At 36.4% G+C, this 20,575-nt stretch overlaps 1 pseudogene across 1 annotated transcript; it reads right to left on the reverse strand.

Moving 5' to 3' along the window:
* Positions 1-10,868: 10,868 nt before the first annotated feature.
* On the reverse strand, positions 10,869-12,249 carry LOC147934880 (RING-H2 finger protein ATL16 pseudogene; annotated as a pseudogene). The gene has a single exon (XR_015570497.1). The product of XR_015570497.1 is annotated as an RING-H2 finger protein ATL16 pseudogene (transcript).
* Between the last annotated feature and the right edge of the window lie 8,326 nt (positions 12,250-20,575).

Consider the following 20,575-nt stretch of genomic DNA (forward strand, 5'->3'; position numbering starts at 1 on the left):
TGTAATATTTATGGAGGAAATTTACAATACATGATGGTACAAATCATGAAAAACATATTGTTCACAATTATTTATAAAAGCTTTTGCTAAACAATCTGCTTTTTTGTTATTGTTCCTACCTGTCCATTGGATTGTGGCTTGTTGAAATTTTTGCTTCCAGTATTGGATTTCCGGTACCCAGTTATGCACTATGAAGTTTTTTGTTACACCATTGGCTAGTTTTGCCACCATCTCATTATTTCCTTCAAAAATAACATGTTGATATCCTTTAATCCACATTTGTTGCATAGCTGTTGTCAAACCTTGAAATTCTGCTTCCAATACTGTTTGAACATTGGTTTGTCTACTTTGTCCTGCTGTCAAGTTAAATCCTCTGTCATCACGCGCAATCCAGGTTGATTGTCCATTATTTCCATCCTGAATGAATTTACAGTCATAGTTGCATTTGACATAACTGCTTGCAGGTTGAGCCCAATGTGATCCCCTAGATGATCTTCTTTGATCAGTTTCCTCTCTCTGTTTTTTAATCAACACCTCTGCCCAAATATCAATCCATTCTATAGCTTCATCTGCAGCCAAACTCATATCTTTTTGCCATTTATAGGCTTTATTTTGAAAGATAAGGAGGTTTCTGATTTTCCATATTCTCCATAGCATCCACAAGGGTATGTGTCGCTCAAATAATGTAAGTGACTGATCATTATAACAATCAAAAATTTCTTGAAATTTCGTCTCAAGCGTATTAATCGGAGAGCACATAATCTGGTTTAGGTATCCGTTTCGCCGCCATATTTCTTGTGCATATCTACATTCAAAGAATAGATGTTCTGGTGTTTCTGCATCTTGTTGACATCTTTGACATAGAGATGAGGTTGTGATTCGCCGGTGCATAAGTGCTGATCCAGTTGGTAATGTTTTTGAGATTATTTTCCGAAGGAAATGTTAGATTTTCAGGGCTGTGTGGATCTTCCAAATAGCATTCTTTAAGGTTTGAGAACCTGGAATTTCCCGCACTCTGTTATTTCCATTAGGGAGGTTGCAAGCTAACCAATAACCTGACTTCACTGTATAGAATCCAAAATCATTAGAATACCACCCCAATAGATCTGAACAGTCTGTTGGACTCAGTTTCATTTGTTGTTTCATCATTTTATCTTCCTCCCATTTGAATTAGCCAATAGAAATACACATGAGGTAATATTATATATATATATATATATATATATATATATATATATATATATATATATATATAATATATAAATCAAAATTAAAAAAAAAATAAAAAAAAATAAAGAAACAAATTATGTAGATTTTTATCGAACAAGTTAAAATATCAGTTTGAAGTTATAAATAAGAGTTTGAGTTTAGATTTTATAATTTAAGAAAATTATATGTGAGTTTAAATTTATACAAGAGAATTAAGATTACAATTTTATAACTAAACAAAAATATACGTCATTTTGGGTTTATAAATAAAGGTTAAATTTTAGATTTTACAACTAAATAAAATTATATATCAGTTTAGGTTTATAAAAGAAGGGTTAAGGTTTATATTTTTAAAATTAAACAAAATTATATATCGATTTAGATTTTAAAATGAGGATTAGCTTTTTGATTTATTTATTTATTTTTTATGTAATATATTTTTATTTTTTCGGCAACAAGTTTGTGTTTAATAATGCAAAAAGAGTTGTGTTAGTTCAAAAAAAAAATTAAAAACGTACAAAATCATGGTTAATTTGTTTCCTCAAAAATACCTATTACAAATTTTATAGTAGTATTGATAATTTATTTCTCGAAATCCTCAATTTTGAAATGATGTTTCAATTTATCTTTAGATAACATAAATTAATTTTCAAGTACTTTTTGATATCTTTCTTTCATGTTGTCTATTTTATAATAAGTTTGAGGATTTATTTTCTTTGTTTGCATAGTTTGGCAGTTTTAAAATTAATTACACATGGCGCTCTCCGAGTACTTTTGACAAAAAAATGTAGCGTGATTTGTTTTGTTCATAAAAGCAGTAAATACATACATTTGAATGGATTTATTGCTTATTTCTTGGTATTTTAGAAATAGCGGTGGATTGTAGTGATGTTAAAACGGTAGTCCGGACCCGTTTAGACACTACCCGTTTATACAATGTCTGTTTAACTAACTGCCCACTTAAATCTTTTTAAATTTAAAGCCCGTTTGTCTAAATCCGTTTAAATATACATGACCCGTCGGCCCATTTAATTTATATTTGTTTTTTTTATCAAACAAATATTCTATTGACAAACGAGCTTTACACATTTCAAACAAATATTTAAAACCTGCAACAAAAACTTGAGAAGACTTGCAACCTAAGCTGCATGGAATCAGGATACGCGGAAGCGGAAACATTTGGAAGCGTGGGAGCGATTTTTTTAAAAAAATAAGGAAGTGGGTACGAGTTGGAAGCGTGTACGTGTCAAATATGTATATAATACCAAACATAACATCATTATTTAGACGTTATATAACATTGTAATCGAATAATTCAGTAAAGATTGTAGTAGTGTAGTGGCAAGTAAGTATTTTAAGTAGTGTGAGGTCTACGGTTCAAATCATACAAGACACAAAACAAACTTTTTTCATAAATACACGAGGGGCAAATTTGTAATTTCATCAAAGAGTTTTCTCCCCCAAAACCCTAAGCGTCGTTCCGTTCTCTGCACTTTTTCCAAGTTTTTTTTCCATCATTACCAAGTCCAGCAACGCTTCCTAACTAATCTCCCCACGCTTCCACTCGGAATCTTACGGTTCCAAAACGATTCTAAAAAGCTTTTTTTAGGAATCGCGATTCCAAGCCGATTCCGAGCGATTCCGGACAATTCCGCTCCCATTTCCGATTCCGGAGCGGGAATCGACACATCTCCGACGATTCCATGCAGCGTAGCTTGCAACAAGGACTTGAGAAGCAATGCATCAGCTATATAAACTCAACAAAGACTTGAGAAGCAATGCATCAACAAAGACTTGAGAAGTAATTTGTTTGCCAAACACACACACAACACAAGTATATACACATTTCCGTTTCAAGTTCATTGGATCTTTAGTCTTTTAACTATTCTTCAATTTCCGTTTCTTCCTCATTCATCCCCAATGTTCTGCAAAAACCTGCAAACACACACACACAAAACAATAATGTCAAAGGTTTTCAAGGACTATTAAAACAAATATAACAGATGAATACACATAACACATCCAACAGATGAATACACATAACACATCCTACAAATGAATACACATATCAGTTCAAAGTTTAACCCTGATTGCTCCTTGTGTATTGAGCATCTTTTTCATATTCTTCGTCTTCTATGTTACCTGATAAAACTCTGAATTAGTTGCTAAGTTATTAAATGAGATAAATAAATGAGATAAATAAGTCTTACTTACCTTCATATTCAGCAATACCAATTACGAGTACAGAGTAAAGCTTGAACATTCTTTGGAAGCAGACGGTTTCTATAAGGAGTTAAGACCCTAGCTCCAATAGTGAAAGTCGATTCTGATGCAACTTTTGTTATGGGTATAATTAGCAGATCACGTGCCATACATGCTAAATCACCAAGACGATGTTGGTTGTTTTTCTAGTAAGACAAAACATCCAAATTCGGAAAAGACTTCCTCTCTAGTCTTGGCTCATCTCAATAGATATCCAAAAGTGTCATGGTATTGTCCACCCCAAATCCAATGTTTCTTTCAAGCTCATAAAGATCCTGCAAAAAGATTAACATCATTATCAAGATATCCAAAAGTAAAGAAAGTACTATAACATCATTATGTAAGAGTCTTACATTATCTAAATCATTATCAAGTGGAGACTCAGAAACTAAATCATGTGGAGTTGGAGCTGCCGAAACACCTGAAGCATTTGCCATAGACTTAGCCTGATAATCCTTGCAGAGCCTAACCAAATTCGCTCTAAGCTCAACTTTTTTCAAATTTGAAGTTGTTGGATCCATTTTCTCATAAGCCATTTCAATCATCTGCAGATTCATTCTTGGATCTAAAACATATACCATGGCCAAAATTATGCGGTAAGCTTTCCAGTACTTGGAGAACTTTTTCTGCATTTTCTGAGCCATCTTTTCAACACCTTCATCATCACAAGATGCAAATTTCCTCAAAAATAGCTCAATTCTCCATACTTGTGTGAAATACACATTGGCAGTGGGATACTTCGATCCTGAAAAATGTGTAGTGATGACACTGAACAGTTTCAACAACTCACAGTTTTCTCCTATACGGTTCCATTCATTTTCTGACGGCAATGTCTTGTAATAAGTGTCATACCATTGCAAGTTAACAAATGCTTTCCTAAACTTTAAAGCCCTTGCAAGCATCTCATATGTAGAGTTCCAACGGTGAGGAACATCAAGTGACAGACCAGCTCCACTCTTAATTCCAACTCTCTCTACACAAGCTGCAAAAGCTTATTTTCTTGAAGGAGATGCTTTAACATATATAACACTCCCAAATATTGGGCAAGATGTCATTTGCTAGATCTAAACAATCTTTCACTATGAGGTTCAACACATGAGCACAACATCTCATATGCAAAAAATCACCATCGCATAAGAGGCCACTGCCACCAATCATCTCAAGTTGAACCTTAAGTGTCTTCTCCATACTATCGTTATTTGTTGCATTATCTAAGGTAATAGAAAATACCTTCTTGTCCAGACCCCATTCTTTCAAACACTCCAATATCTTGATGGAAATATCTTCGCCAGTGTGAGGAGACTTTAGTTCACAGAATGCCAAAATCAAACAGTTTAAGTTCCAATCATCATCGATGAAGTGAGCCGTCAAACATATATATAACTCAAAACTGTGGCTCGAGCAGACCATAAATCTGAAGTGAAACACACACGACCTCGATGTCTTGCAAGCATCTCTTTTACCTTAACCTTTTCAATCTCATATCTTTTGTAGACATCTGCTCCAGCTGTTTGTCTGCAAATCGGTTGTAGTCCGGATTTAGATACCTGTCTCTTGCTCTCACTTTTTCATATTCAACATCGCAAAACGACAGATCACGATAGATTATGATCTCGCTGGTCATCTCTCGGTCTTTCTTCGGATCATATGGAGGTCTGTCTTCCTTTCTAGGCTTCTTTGGACACATCAACAAATGGCGATGCAAACTCTTTGTTCCATGTGTTTTAGTATTAATAACCAACTTCGTACCATAATGGATGCATTTGCCTCTCTCCTTTTTATCTTTTTCTATCCCGACTGCTACAAATTCCTTCCAAACTTGTGAAGTTAGCTTGAGTTGTTGCTTGAGACACTGTGTCACTTTGCTTTGGTTCTTCAATTTATGTTTCTTTCTCATCCATCTAAATGTATTCACCTTGAGCATCTTCCTCATTCATAGCAATATAGTCATTATGAGCATTGAGGAATGTCGTTGTGTATTGAGACACTAAGTCCATTCTGTTGCAAAACCTCCATCGTTTATATATACTCTTATATAAGTATATATAAGAGTATGTAAGTATATATAAGAGTATATAAGTATATATAAACTCAACTATGATACCCCGATTTCAGGAACATGCAGAGAGGTTTAAAAGAATTGATTTGGTCACCTATGTCACCAAAGTGCACTCATCCTTTCGGTCAAGGGTCTTGAGAGAACTCTACAGTTAAGCGTGCTTATGATGGAGTAGTCTTAGGATGGGTGACCTTCCGGAAAGTGACTGTCGAAACTGTGCGAGTGAGGACAAAACACAGGGAAAGATCATGTGGTGATTTGTAGGGATGGTAACAAGTCTTTAAAGCCTCCTGGACGTAGCAAACCGACCAGCGGATATGGGTGGGCTCACGGGCCGAGTGAGAGAACGTGAGGCCCATTAAGGAAAGTGGGCCAATAGACTGGGATTGGACATGAGATCCACTAAGAGGTGGCGGTCAGGGCGTTACAAGTGGTATCAGAGCCGAACCCAAACGTGTGTGGAGTCGAGTGGGCTCACATCGTCAGGGGGTGATGGTTTTTGTGCGCAACGAGGACATTAAGATCTGTTAGTGGGGGTGAATTGTGATACTCCGGTTTCAGGGACATGCAGAGAGGTTTAAAATAATTGATTTGACCATCTATGTCACCAAAGTGCACTTATCTTTTCGGCCAAGGGTCCTGAGAGAAACTCCACAGTTAAGCGTGCTTATGCTGGAGTAGTCTTAGGATGGGTGACCTTCCCGAAAGTGACTGTCGGAACTGTGCGAGTGAAGAAAAAACAAAGGAAAAGATCATGTGGTGATTTGTAGGGATGGTAACAAATCTTTAAAGTCTCCCGGACATAGCAAACCGACCGTCAGATATGGGTGGGCTCATGAGTCTAGTGAGAAAACGTGAGACCCCATTAAGGAAAGTAGATCCATGGACTGAAATTGGACAATGGAGCCCACTGAGAGGTGGCGGACGGAGCGTTACATCAACAAAGACTTGTTTACAGCTATATAAGAGTATATAAGTATATAAACTCAACAAAGACTTGAGAAGCAACACATCAACTATCTAAACCGAAACCAACAAACAAAACAAATCTCACTTATATAGCTATCACAATTCACACACATCAAATTAAAAAGCTAATTTTATAATACTAGCAATTACAGAGTCATAAATACTTTTCTTTTCCAAAACTTCTCTGGATCAACACAGTTATATAGCTATGACAATTCACACACATCAAATTAAAAAGCTAATTTTGGCTACACATCACACATGAAAGACAAAACCCACAAAGCCTAATGAATCATAAATACAGAACAAGAACTCTTAAAGAGAAACAAAAGATGGGTTTTCAAATTGAGGGATAAGAGAGAGACCTCAGAAAGTGGGATTAGAGAAAGACCTCTCTTCTGCTGATCTTGGAACATGACGGTGGAGATGATTCGTCGGAATCAAAGAGCAAAATATTGATTCGTCGTGGCGGTGGGGAGGATTCGTCGGAATCAAAGAGTAAAAATTGAGTCGTCGTAACAGTGGGGACTGGGGACGACTCGTGAAGATCGTGAAGTGTTAGGGTACCTAAGCAAACATCGTCGTTTTACTTCAAAAAATTCAGAAAAAAACAGACTGTGAGACTGTCCATTTTAAATTAATTACGACCCGTTTATAAACGAGCTTAAAAGGGTATAACCCTTTAACATTCTTTGTTTTTTAAGGGTTCGGATCTAAAAACAATACACTGAACCCGTTTAGGCCCGCGGACTTAATGCCCATCTTAATATCACTAGTAGATTGGAACCACGAACGACGACGATGAAAGAAAAATGATAGTGATGAGAAGCATTACAGTTGGCAAGGTGTGCACGATGGTGAACATCACGACGAATGGTGAGTGATCATCATCGGGGGATTTTTGCTCATAAGACTTTAAGGTTTCTAACTTTAACTTTCATCTTTCTCACTTTCAAAAAAAAAAAAAATAATTATGGATGGCTTTACTCCTAATCCTAAAAGAAATTTGGGGTTCATTCACAGACCCGGATTTGAGTTGGAATGTTATGCATTTACTGTTGGGATATCAGATTTTGATGTAGAAGTGTGAATCCCTCCATGAGTTTTTTTGTTTGTTTGTGTAAAGCAAGTTTTTGAGTTTTTCAAACTTAGTCAAATAATTTCCTCTCTGTCACATACAACTCATCGACCTTTTTTTGACATCTAAATCTTTTTTTTTTTTTTAACAACATTTTGACATCTAAATCTAAACATACCATTACCTTTCTCGCCTATCTCTCACGGACCAAATATTAATAAAAGGGTAATTGATAAAAATAGCACCATGTTCCAAAACTAGCACAAAAATTCTAATGTAAAACAATACAATTATAATTAAAATCTCATCTTTATCTCTATAGATGAGCTTAAAGCCCGACGAAGGAACGTTACCATGAGCCAATTGAATCCTTACTCCCACAAGACCTTGAAGCATCCCAGATCTCTTGCCAACCGATTCTCATCGTCGATTTGTCGTTGTCGCCGTGTTCTCGCCGCCGTGTTTGCCTAACCCTTTCTCATCGTCGATCTGTCGTTGTCGATTATTTTCTCTATTTTTCTCGCTAGGATATGAAAATCAACATTTAATTGTGCCGGCCGGTGAGTTTGAATCACAGCGACAAACGCCGATGATGTCAATTTGAAGCCGTTGTTGCAGGTTTTAGATATCAAAATGATTGGGAGAAGCAAAGAGAGGTGTCGTTTCCTCATTTCATATGGTGTTTTGGCTCAACATGCTATGGTCGCGGTTCAGTTTAATGATCGAGTCAAGTCATGACAAATTGATAAAGGATCTATCGTTTAGCTTATTGATTACAGTTGCAGCGATGTTAAAGGCCACAAGAAAATTTTTCACCTCTCTATTTGTTTCCTATATATCTAGTTAGATCTAAACCACAGTTGAGTTTATTAGAATTTGGATTTTTAGTTTAGTAAGTGACTCGAAGGTTTGATAAGTGTTATTGTTTTCGTATGATGGGAGAAAATATTAATCTATGTGGTTGTGTTCAACGTTTTTGTTTTGTAGTCTCATCTGCATTTTTTGTATGAGAACGTAATATGTAAACTAGCTTTGGCTTTGTATACAACTTTTTGATTATGTGATGTACTAAGTTTCTTATTTTCTACAGATTTGCTTTGTTGAGTAATTGAAGAAAGTTAAACACATTAACCTTGGCCAAATACAACTTTTTTATAAGAGAATTCAGTTGTCTTGTTTGTTGATGTGTTTCTTAGTCACATTTGAAATTTAAAGAAGTATTGTTGAGAATTTATGAAGACTTTCCTGAAACTTATATTCCCTGATTTCAATTTTTACTATGCAAGTATGCTTTGGATATGTTTAAGGAGTGTGTTGGTATTTAATAGGACTATGTTTGAAATTTTTTAACATTGTTTTTGGTACTTGTATGATGTTTTTGCATTATAACAGTGTTACATGTTTCTGTTAGCACTTTACTTTAACTTTTATTGAACTTCAGTAAGGATTCTACAAAATTTAGGAAGGGTCCTTTAACTTCATGATGTCTGTCATAAAAAAAGTTTGGCTTTCCTACTCGTTATTAATGAAAATGTCTACCAAGATCTGAACAAAAATGAAATTCATGAAGGATTCAGTAATATTCAAGAATGACTCCTTGAAATTCATGATGGTTTTCATAAAAATAATAGTTGAAAAAGATTACATCTTTAAAGTGTTCTTGCTTAAATCTCATAAGGGGTTAGGGTGCTTTGCCATGGAGCATGTTGTTCATCATCAACTCTATGTTTCTTCTTTGGAATAACATACTCAACTTACATTGCACCGTTTCTTTGTTCTTTGCTGAAATCAAAATGTAAACAAAAAACCCACATTACAATCCATTTAAGGTGGTCTTCCTAATTTATGAATCCCTTCCTAAAGTTTCAGTAATGCGTCCTAAATTTCAGGAACGTCTTCCTGAATGTCTGAAACCAACATCTATATAGCCAAATGTTGATTTGCAATATGAAACTCTTGACAAATATAAGCATTAGATGTAGATTCTACAAGTGTTAAATATAATTGACACCTTAAACTAAGATCCATGATCAAAGTGGGATGATCATAATACATTCAAGTACAAAATTGTTAAACGTGCTATATTTCTTAAAACAGAGTGCTGCATATGTCATAATAGCCAATGTACATAATGTTAAAACCTGCAAACTACAAGTTGAAGAAGTCGAGGACAAGAAAATCAGTGACGACGATGAACTTCTCTTACTCCTAACAAATGTCTTCCTCATCTTCCTCTACTAAACAATTCATTTAATCCCAAGATGATTTCCACACAACTTTAGCTTCCACAAAAATATATTGTTTCAGTTTCTCTCATCTTCTTCTTCTTTCCTCTTTTTTTTACATATCTTCTCTACTTTTGGATCACTCTCGAATCGAAATATCAACCAACCCGCAAAAATATTCTGCAGAACTGCAGGATGATGATATAGGACAGAGCATACTACCATGCGTGATATGAGCATGGTTCAAACAATAAAATCAACAAACAAAATTATTCAGGAAAGATTGAATTATATTTAGGAAGCATCTTTTAAAATTCATGATGGCTTTCATAAAAAAAAATATATATATATTCAGGAATGATCTAATGATGTTTAGGAAGGATCTTTTAAATTCAGGATGGTTTTCCTAAAACATCATGAGCATCTCTGCTGCATCCTAAATGCGAAGATAGTCAGATACAACTCTATGACATGGCTTCAGCTGTGCATTGCCCCACCCAAAAAATCAACAAAATCAATCTAAACACACATTAACATGAAAACAGATTCAAAAATTTATTTACCAAAGCTTTTTACGTGTTCCCGTAAGAGGAATCAAATAATCCACATTGACTTTAACCCCCATCTCAGCAAACTACATCAACGGCGGCAAGTCTAAAGCTCCTCACTGTTACAAAGCACACTGTCACTGTCCATATCAAATAGAACCGCCGATACTTTCCCCCAATCATCTGCCGTAATTGAACTCAGAGGATTCTCCGCCGCCGTACTCACTATCGTAGATGACGGAAGTGCCGTTTTAAACTCTGATCTTCGAGAATCTGGTAAATGAAGATGCTATTGATGTGGATTTTTATTGGATTGGTTTCAGTTGATCGATTTGTCACTTAATTGAAAAGATATGAAGATCTCAGTTCAGAATCTTCATTTGGAGATTTGAGAACTAAAATCGTGAATTTGATTTTAGAAAGAAAATTTTTTTTTGTTAAATAATAATTTCAATATACAAATGCTAGTTTTGGGAAATTTGATCATGTGTGCTAGTTTTGGAAGAAAAACTTAAAAGTGTGGTAATTTATGGTATTTCTCTTAATAAAATCTATCTCAAAAATATTGAAAATGAAATAACAAAAACAAATGTAGAAAGAAACAAGAAAACTAGACAGATAAGCAGAGCGGCCCATTAGGGTTCAAAATAAAGAGGCAATATGGAGGAACTTCTAGAACGACGATTGCTCCCAAAAGAGAAGAAAGATCTCTTCACTTTGGAATTACTAACATTGCCACTACTGCTACATCCTTCTCCGTCTCCGACCACCTGAGCTTCTCGGTTCTTCCGAATCGCCTCTTGAACCGCCAGGTAAAGCTGTCGATCCGCCGATGAATCCATTGAGATTGATCTTCTAATGGGCTGAATACTGCTAAATTGCTCGTCTTTACCTCTTCTTATGTCGATGCATTCGTCCCCCATACTCGTGACCTTCTGAAGCTTTCTGCATTTCCTTGGAAGCCCTCCACGGTCAAACTTCTTCGGAGATGGACTGATCGAATTAAGAGTGTCTTCGGTCATTAGGTGACCAGAGTTTGACCTTTCTTGTTCCATAAGTAACCTTCCGTTTCTCGGACTATCTCTGTTACTACCGATGATATGCCCTAGCTCAATGATCACATACTCGTTCTCACCTCTTAACGCGACCTGATTCTCGGGAGAAGTGCTCGGAGCAGAAACCCGATCCGGAGGGAAACTTGTGTAAGAAGAAACCCTAGCTCTACACAAAGGGCAATTGGCATTGTTCTGAAGCCATACATCGATACAATCGATATGAAACAAATGACAACAATTTGGGATAATCCTCAACTTCTCCTCATCTTGAAACTCATTCAAACAAACAGAGCATTCTTGAAAACTCTTCTCTTCTCCTCCTGTAAAAACGCCGTCGTTTTGATCGTCTCTCTTCTTGAATTTAAAGATTGGGATTGCTCTAATGACAGATTCATCAAGACCACGGTTTCTGAACTCTGGAGAGTAAACCATTAAAAGATCTTGGTTGTTGTGTCGCCTTCGAGATAAGGAGAACCGACGAAGAATGTCGATTCGGTGCCAGTTGAGACAACATTTGATAGCGAAAACATAATAGCTTACAAGTAAGAATGCTGTGGCTAAGATTCCGATCACCGCAACGGCTAAGATCGGGAAACTCGTCCCTGTCGAGCTCGCACGGTGGAAGACAGGCGGCGGCAGCGGAGGTGAGAAGCTCAGATCCCGGAGGAGGTTGCTACGGTTTGATAGATCCATTAACTTACTATACGAACAAGCTCATCCTCTAATGGAGAATACTTTGAAAGATCTTGAAGAGAGAGAGAGAGAGAGAGAGATTGGAGTAAAATGAAAGTTCGGTGAGATTTCTTGGGGTCTTTATATGATTATATTAATATTTTTCTTGATCGGTGTGACTCGTTTACTCTAGATTAGTATTATAAAAAATATAAAATTAACTGTTATTTAATTTAACAGTTAATTTGATTGGTCGGAAAATTGAAAGTTTGTTTGTTTTTTATGTACTAGTGGTGGGGACTTTTGTATTTAAGAGGGAAAAAAACCTGACATATATTCGCATTAACTATGATTTTATAATTTTGTTTGCATTAACTGTTATGATTATATAATTTGATCTACCTTTTAGACCTTTTGGTATTGGAGTGATGTTGCTTTTGATAATTATTTATTGTTTGTTTTGAATTGATATTCTGATAGTGAAAGTTCGTCTGAGTGTTGTTAATCATTAATTTACGCGATGTAATGATGTTATATTCACTAAGCATACCATTAATTAACAATAATTAAATCAATATTTTTCTTTATGGATATGATTTATGATCTAACCATGATTGTCGGTAGCTTTTTAATAACTAGTTGTAGACTTCTTTGTAGTAGTGATATAGAATCTTTCAAGTTTCAGACGAATCCTGCGTACACTTTGTTGTAGTTTTTTTTTTCCTGTTTTTAAAATATACTGTATTTATAGAATTATTATTCTATATGCTATTATGCTTTTCTTATCAATCAAACCCATTATATATAAATGATTCATTTCAAATTGTTTTTCTACTGCATATGATATCTTGTTAGATGATAATGTGTGCTTTGACTAAACACGTAACTTTGAAAATATGTTAAGGGTTATATACTTATATTACCATTCATTGAAATACGAAACTTATAGTAGTACAGTATAACTTTTCCTTTATTAACTGGTTCTCACTTCTGATCACCCCATATAGGATTCAACAATATTATCAAGAATATTAAAATTTTGAAAAATGAAAACTTAAATGGCGAGAATGGTTAGTTTTTTATTATTTCTGACAACGTAAGAGAATGGTTACTTATCCAGTTCATCTTAACAACAAAATAATTAAATTATCCAGTTCGATTTTATCAATTCTAGACTTTAGCTAGTCTGAAATAAGAACTGTAAATAGTGGTATACTACGAATAAAAAGGTTAATGAGATAAAGATAGTTTGAGGAGATTTAGTAGAGTAACACTAGGATCTTAAAATTTTAATAATATAAATAGATTTAAGGTATAGATTAATGATTGGAAACGTTAAAAAAAAAAAAAGGGGTAGTAGGACTGTTACAACACGTCCATTTCTAGTCAACACTGAATCATCATTGCTAATTACAAATTCAATAAAACAAGAAAATACAAAAAGTAAACTGGCGCACATGCATTCCACCATACGTATATGTATATTCACGTAGTAGCATATATATATATATATATATATCATGTTGACGCTTAGTTAAGCAAATGAGATGATGGCACATTTAAAAAGTCAACATTGATCACCGAATTTTTCAGACGGCTTATCCGTTCAAATCCTGGTACATGACCATTTGGTACACACACATAATGATACTACTCAAGAACCAAAGGAAACTTTAGCTAATGAATCAGCAATCATGAATTAGCAATTCTTGACATCTACATCAAGGTTGAGTTGAGATGTCCTACAACCAAAGACCAGATCCTAATATTTGAGATATCTTTCAACCAAAGAACTCTATTATATGGTTGATATCTCAATTTGATTGAAATCTTGATGTATCCAACACACCTCTCTTTACCTTAGAGATGACAATCTTATAAGCCAGTAGCTAAATGGGTTATATGGGTTACCTATATATAAATAAAATAAAATAAAATAATTAATATTAAATCTATAATATATTATATAAAATAAATTATAAAACCAACCAAAGTTTTCAAGTTTAAGAAAATAATATCTAGATATTAAAATAGAAAGAACATCCTAAATTCCTAAAGCCAAAAATCTATAAAACCAAAATAAAAAGTCATTCTTAATTTAAAATAAAAACTATTTTTAATTTAAAATTAAAAAACACTTTAATCTTCTATAAATGATCCAGTCAGATTTTTTTAACTTCATAGTCTTCATTCTTCATATATACATATTATCTTATATTTTTTTTTCATTCTTCATATATACATTATATATATATATATATTATTTTCGTTTTTTTCGATTAACCCATAGATAACACATAACCCTAATAGGTTTATCCCGTTAAACTCACGAACCCGGATGAACCCATTAAAACTCATTTATTTATATAGGTATAAAAACTTAATCCATATCCATTAAAATAATAGACAAACAGAGTAAATTCATGGGTTTTTACCCATTTTGACACCCCTATAAAAAAAACTATGGATGAAAACATTCAAGTAACTTTCATGGTGGGTAGAAAAAGGAAAGACAAAAAAATTGCCTAATTCTTAAGGGAAAAATCCCGAAGAAAAGTCAAAATCCCACGCACGAATCCGATATTCATTTTTATTAAATTCACTACGTAATAATAATAATAAAGTGAATATAATGGACCGACACTGCTTCCGTAGCCTATCGACTATCGTGTGTGTATGTTGACGAGTTTGGCACACCATAGTGTCGCGTTTGTGTATTTATATGATTAAATCTCTTTTTATACACACATAAAAAAAACACAAAGGCCTACTTTTAAATAAATTATTACAGAAAGAAAAGTTTTAATCTTTGTCTTGTATGATAAATTTGGAATCGATTTGTTCGTTTCACACTAGTCAAGGATTTTGTAAAAGTATATCTTTGAGCAATTCCAAAGAGAGTATATAATTTTGACTCTTATAATTTTTTTTTTTTTGTCGGACTCTTATACTTTTTAACAATATATTATGTATTTTTTTAAAAATAAGAATTTTTATAAGACTAATTAAAATTATCAAAAAATAAGAACTTTTATAAGATTAATTAAAATTATCTCTTTGGTATAACTCTAGTTAGAATCTTTATTTTTTTTTTATTTTTAAATTTAAATTATTTTAAAAGTTCATATTTCATACAGTGCACTGATCCGTGTGACTTTCGTTCTGACGTATATCTCACACAGTGGATGAGTCTGTGGTGACTGTTGTTACACTTGCATTCACCGCATTAGTTTAATCACTCTAGAAATTTACCAATCTTTTTTCCAGTCTGGAAATCTGTAATGTCCCGACTGCCACCTTTTAATGGGACCTATGTCCAATCCGAGTCCATGGGTCCACTTTTCTTAATGGGCATCACGTCCTCTCACTAGGCCCGTGAGCCCATCTCTATCCGACGGCCAGCTTACTATGTTCGGGAGATTTTGAAGACTTGTTACCGTCATTACAAATTACCACATGATCTTTCCCTGTGTTTTTTCCTCACTCGCACAGTTCCGACATTCACTTCCCGTAAGGTCACCCATCCTGAGACTATTCCAGCTGAAGAACGCTTAACTCTGGAGTTCTCTCAGGACCCTTGACCAAAAAGATAAGTACATTTTGGTGACATAGGTGGTCAAATCAATTCTCTTAAACCTCTCTGCAAGTCCCTGAAATCGGGATGTCACAATTCACCCCCACTAACAGATCGCAAAGTCCTTGTTGCGCACCAAGACCGTCACCCCGACGTCTGCGCTCACTCGACTCTACACTCGTCTGGGTTCGGCTCTGATACCAAACTGAAACAACCGCACCCGGATTTCCACTCCTCACACAGGTTCCACGGGAATCAATCTCATTGGAACACCATAATTTCGACGAGACAACCGGCGTAGAAATCGCTCCTTACAAAAACTCCCACAAATATACCAAAACCCTCCTCATCTAGTTACTGAGTCGCACAACCAACCACCCCTAGCCACCGAGTAACAAGAGAGGTGGACTGGAATATTTGATTTCATCTAGACACAGACAACACTTCCCCACGAATACTCCAATTCACTAACAATTCCTCTAGTGTCGACCGACACCTTCACCTGGTGTCGAACATCACTCTCTTAGTGTCTGTTGACACCAACACCCACAGCATCACTTCCTTCGATCTCCCCTCATCCAAACCTAACTCCAGCTGTCCTCGTATGACCCAAACACATAAAAACATGCTGGCGTCGACCGAGACCACCTTGGTGTCGCTCGACACCCCAACCTTACCACAAAACCGTCTATGCCAGACTACAATACAAAAACCTTATTAAATCACAAATCAATCGTCCATTTCACAAACCCACCGTTGGATATGAAGCTTATAACACCACAAAGTTTCCCACCAAATTTTAGCCAAATTGGATTTTGTTTCATCCTCCAAACGTTGCTTCGAAGTAGCCATCCCATACCAGTTCTCGATGTCTATCTGTAGGTGTTGGTGTCGACCGACACCACTATGGTGTCAATCGACACAACACCTGCCGTAGTCGATTTCAAGCACCTCTCGGCCACCAAAACCTAACTCCACGACCAATACTCTTTCCCCAACGATTAAGCACATACCTAACGTATTCACAATGACAACAACAATAAGAAAAACCCATGGATTCTTCTCAATCCATCTTACCTATGAAAAATCCACCCCAATCATCTCAAAACCCTAGATAAGCCTAACGTCAACCACTAACCTTGGATTAAGGACGAAATCTGAGGAAGGAGCAGCACCTCACCACCAGTAGAGCTTCCCCCTCCTCCTCCACGCCACATCATCACCACTCCCCTTCCTTCCCATCCCCAAATCCAACTCCTCACCTCCCTAACATCTATAGATCCTCAAATCTCTCTTCTCCTCTCTAGGGCAGAAAAAACGGCTAGGGAAAAGAACCCCTCAACCGAACAAGGCGTCTTCCCTTTTATAGGGAACTTAAGGGTTTCTCCAAAACCACTAAACCACACAAAACCGTAGAACGAATCAAATCGACAACCTTAAAACAATATGGTGTCGAGAAACACTTCCTTGCTGTCGGTTGACACCAACCTCCAAAACTGGAACTCAGTTCACGGGCATTACAAAATCAAACCTATGCACCCACATATCTTCTCCTCCAGCAATGAAAGTGTTGTCGTGTTTTGGTTCCAAGGATGCCGATTCAACGTTGCAAGGCATGTCATAACTCTTCAGCAATCCAAAACTAGGAGAGCAGAAGAAAAGCCTCTAGCATCAAGGAGACAATGAAAAAACAATAAAACCGTAACAAAGGCTGCATTATATACATCAAAAACTTACTTATTAGCATCCCAAAATTTAACACTAGATCCATCATCAGTAGTTAAATATCGCTTATCCTGACTTACTTCAGCACTAGTAACTCGGAACTTTGTTTCTAATGTTTGAACAATCTTTTTTTTTTTTTTTTTTTTTTTGTAAATCTGTGAATTTTCATTTAAGAAACTCCATTGCAGTGTTTACAATAGCTTTAAAAACAATAGATAACCTTTGCCACAAAAAAAAATAAAAGACAAAAGGAAATCTGACAGAACAAAGAAGTCTAGGTAGCCTGTCTTCCTCTGTTTCCTCCAATAGTTTTTCAGCCAATCTTGTAGTAGCCATTTGAAAATTTTCCGGTGGCTCTTTGCAAGGATAGCATCCCAAATTTGTCTGTCCAGCTGTTTGAAGAGGATGTGTGATGGTCTTGCCTTGTTGTTGTGTAAGTGCGCATTCCGCTCAGTCCAGATGATGTAGATGGTTGCTTGTACCACCAGTCGCTGAAGGGTTTGGGAGGAGGTCTTATCCGTTGCGTCCAACCAACTTGTAAAAGCATTCCAAGTATGGAAAACAAAAGTCCGGTAGCCCAGTCTCCTAGTTACTTCATGCCACAAGTCCTCACTCAGTTCACAATGCAAGAATAAATGCTCTCGGGTTTCAGGCTGTATACCACAAATACAACAGCTTTCCTCAGTTTGCATTCCCCAGCTTACCAGTCTTGATCTCGTTGGTAGACGGTCTAGATGAGTGATCCACATCACGAAGGTGTGTCTCGGGATTGCACCTTTGTACCACACTTGCTTGGTCCAACACAGTGGAGTTTTCCGTTGTCTAAGCACCTCCCATGTCTTCTTCATATTGAACTGACTCAGGGTCTCGTCTACAACTTTCCACAGATACACATCCGGCTCGGAGCAGAGTGTGGGAATCCTTTGTGTTGTGAGGTAGGTCTGCAGGGTTTCTGCTTGAGTAGATCTTGCAGGTCTGATGAGCCACCCAGAAGTAGAGCAAGCTTGAGATACTGTTGCTGTTAATGGAATCCTTATTTGGGTAGGTCCCAATGGCCCCAAAAAGTTGTTAAGTGGACCAAAAGGAACCCACCAATCAAACCAAAAACTTGTTTTCTTACCGTTTCCCACCTCACAACACATAAAAAAGGCTGCAAGAGGACGTAAATGAAGAAGTGTTTTCCACGTCCACGAGGTTTGCTTCTTCGCATCTACTTGCCAAAAACTGACATCTTTGATTTTATTGTTTCGGATCCAGTCAGCCCAAAGAGAGTCCGTGGTCGTGAGGAGTCACCATATGAGTTTCAAACATAGAATTCTGTTCCATAGAGCAAAGCATCGGAAGCCTAGCCCTCCTTCGTCTTTAGGTAAGCACAATGCTTTCCATGCTACTTTTGCATTTGGTGTTTTTAGTGATATCGCCACTCCACAGGAAACGAGAACACATACTCTCTATGCTTTTTATGCATCCTTTTGGCAATATGAAAGCCGAATCCCAAAAGTTGATGGTTCCATAGATAACAGAGGCAATCAATTCCCTTCGTCCTGCGTAGGAGAGTGCTCGAGCAGACCAAGTTGTGAATTTAGATGATAGTTTGTCCAGCAGAGGCCTGTAATCGCAAATCCTTAATTTCCTGTGCATCAACGGCAGTCCGAGGTAGCGAATGGGAAGTGAACCTAATCTGAAGCCAAGGGAATCAATACTCAAAGTTTCATCTTGGTTCACTTATGCTACGAAAAGGTCCGTTTTGTCTTTATTCATGTGAAGCCGAGATAAATTGGCGAACTCTTGTAGAAATTTAGTGATGTTATGCAGATATTCCTTCTTGCCATCAAAGAAGATCATTATCTCATTTGCAAATGCAAGATGAGTGACCTAAGGAACCAATGCTGACGGATTATGACCAATAAGGTTGTTGTTGTAGCTACTGTTCAGTAACTGTGTGAAAACCTCAATCGCTATAGTGAAAAGATAAGGAGATATAGAGTCCCCTTGCCTTAATCCCTTTGCTCCCTTGAAGTAGCCACAAGATTCACCATTTACTGATATAGAAAAGCTTGGAGTGGTGATGCATTCCTTAATAAGGTTTACAAAATGTGATGGGAAGTTGAGAGCCTTAAGCACATTGATGATGAAGTCCCAGTGCACTGAGTCGAAGGCCTTTTTAAGATCAACCTTTAACATGCCTCTAGCCATGATGTTCTTACGATTGTAGCCTTGAACTAGTTCCGTTGCAAGCAGCACGTTTTCAACAAGCAATCTTCCTGGAATGAAAGCAGATTGCGAGTTTGCGACGAGATCAGGCAGCATAGCCTTCAAGCGGTTTGCAAGTAGCTTGGACACAACTTTGTAAATGGTGTTGCAGCATGCGATGGGCCTAAACTCGGACATCCTTGATGTATTTGGAGTTTTTGGAATTAGAGTCAGAATGGTTGAGTTCCATTGCTTCAAAATCTGTCAGGAATGATAGAATTCCATAACCGCTTCAATCAAGTCTGAACCAACCGTGTTCCACTGAGCGGTAAAAAACTCTGCACAATATCCATTAGGCCCCGAAGCTTTATTTTTTGGCAGAAAGAATAACGCACCTTTGATTTCGTCAGGGGTGAAAGGGCTAGATAAGACCTGAATAGCCGTCTCAGAGCACCGTTGAGGGACAATAGCAGCTAGTTCTGCAACCGATGGGGAATGAGTTGATCATTGGTACCAAACAATATCCGGAAATACTCCACTGTGAGCTGTTGTACTCCCTGCTTGGAATCAACGATCCGATCGTTTTCATCAGTGAGGAAAAGAATGAAAACGATCCGTTTGAACAATCTTATCACTTCTTATGTCCCATAACTTACGTAAGGTAATTTAGAAAATTTGGCAAAAATGATTAACAAACTCTTTGTTGTATAAGAAACTAGGCATACCTCTAAGACGCCACATGCACACGGACAATGTGCTTGTGTTAAAAAAATCAGTACACATTATTGATAGAAAAAAAAACTGATTCCCAATTAGCAAGCGGCTTAATCTATAAACACCGCATTCTAATCAGTATATGTTCACAAAACAGTAATACTGTTGAATTTGTATAGTTTTTGTATGATATTTAAATTTTATAGTTGTTAATAAGAAAATAGGCACACATAAAAATTCTGGGTACGAATGCGATAAAATGACCTAGTTCATACTAAAAAGTAACAATTCT

Source organism: Camelina sativa, chromosome 11 (genome assembly GCF_030686135.1).
Source record: "Camelina sativa cultivar CO46 ecotype springtype chromosome 11, ASM3068613v1".
In the NCBI taxonomy this organism is placed as follows: Eukaryota; Viridiplantae; Streptophyta; class Magnoliopsida; order Brassicales; family Brassicaceae; genus Camelina; species Camelina sativa.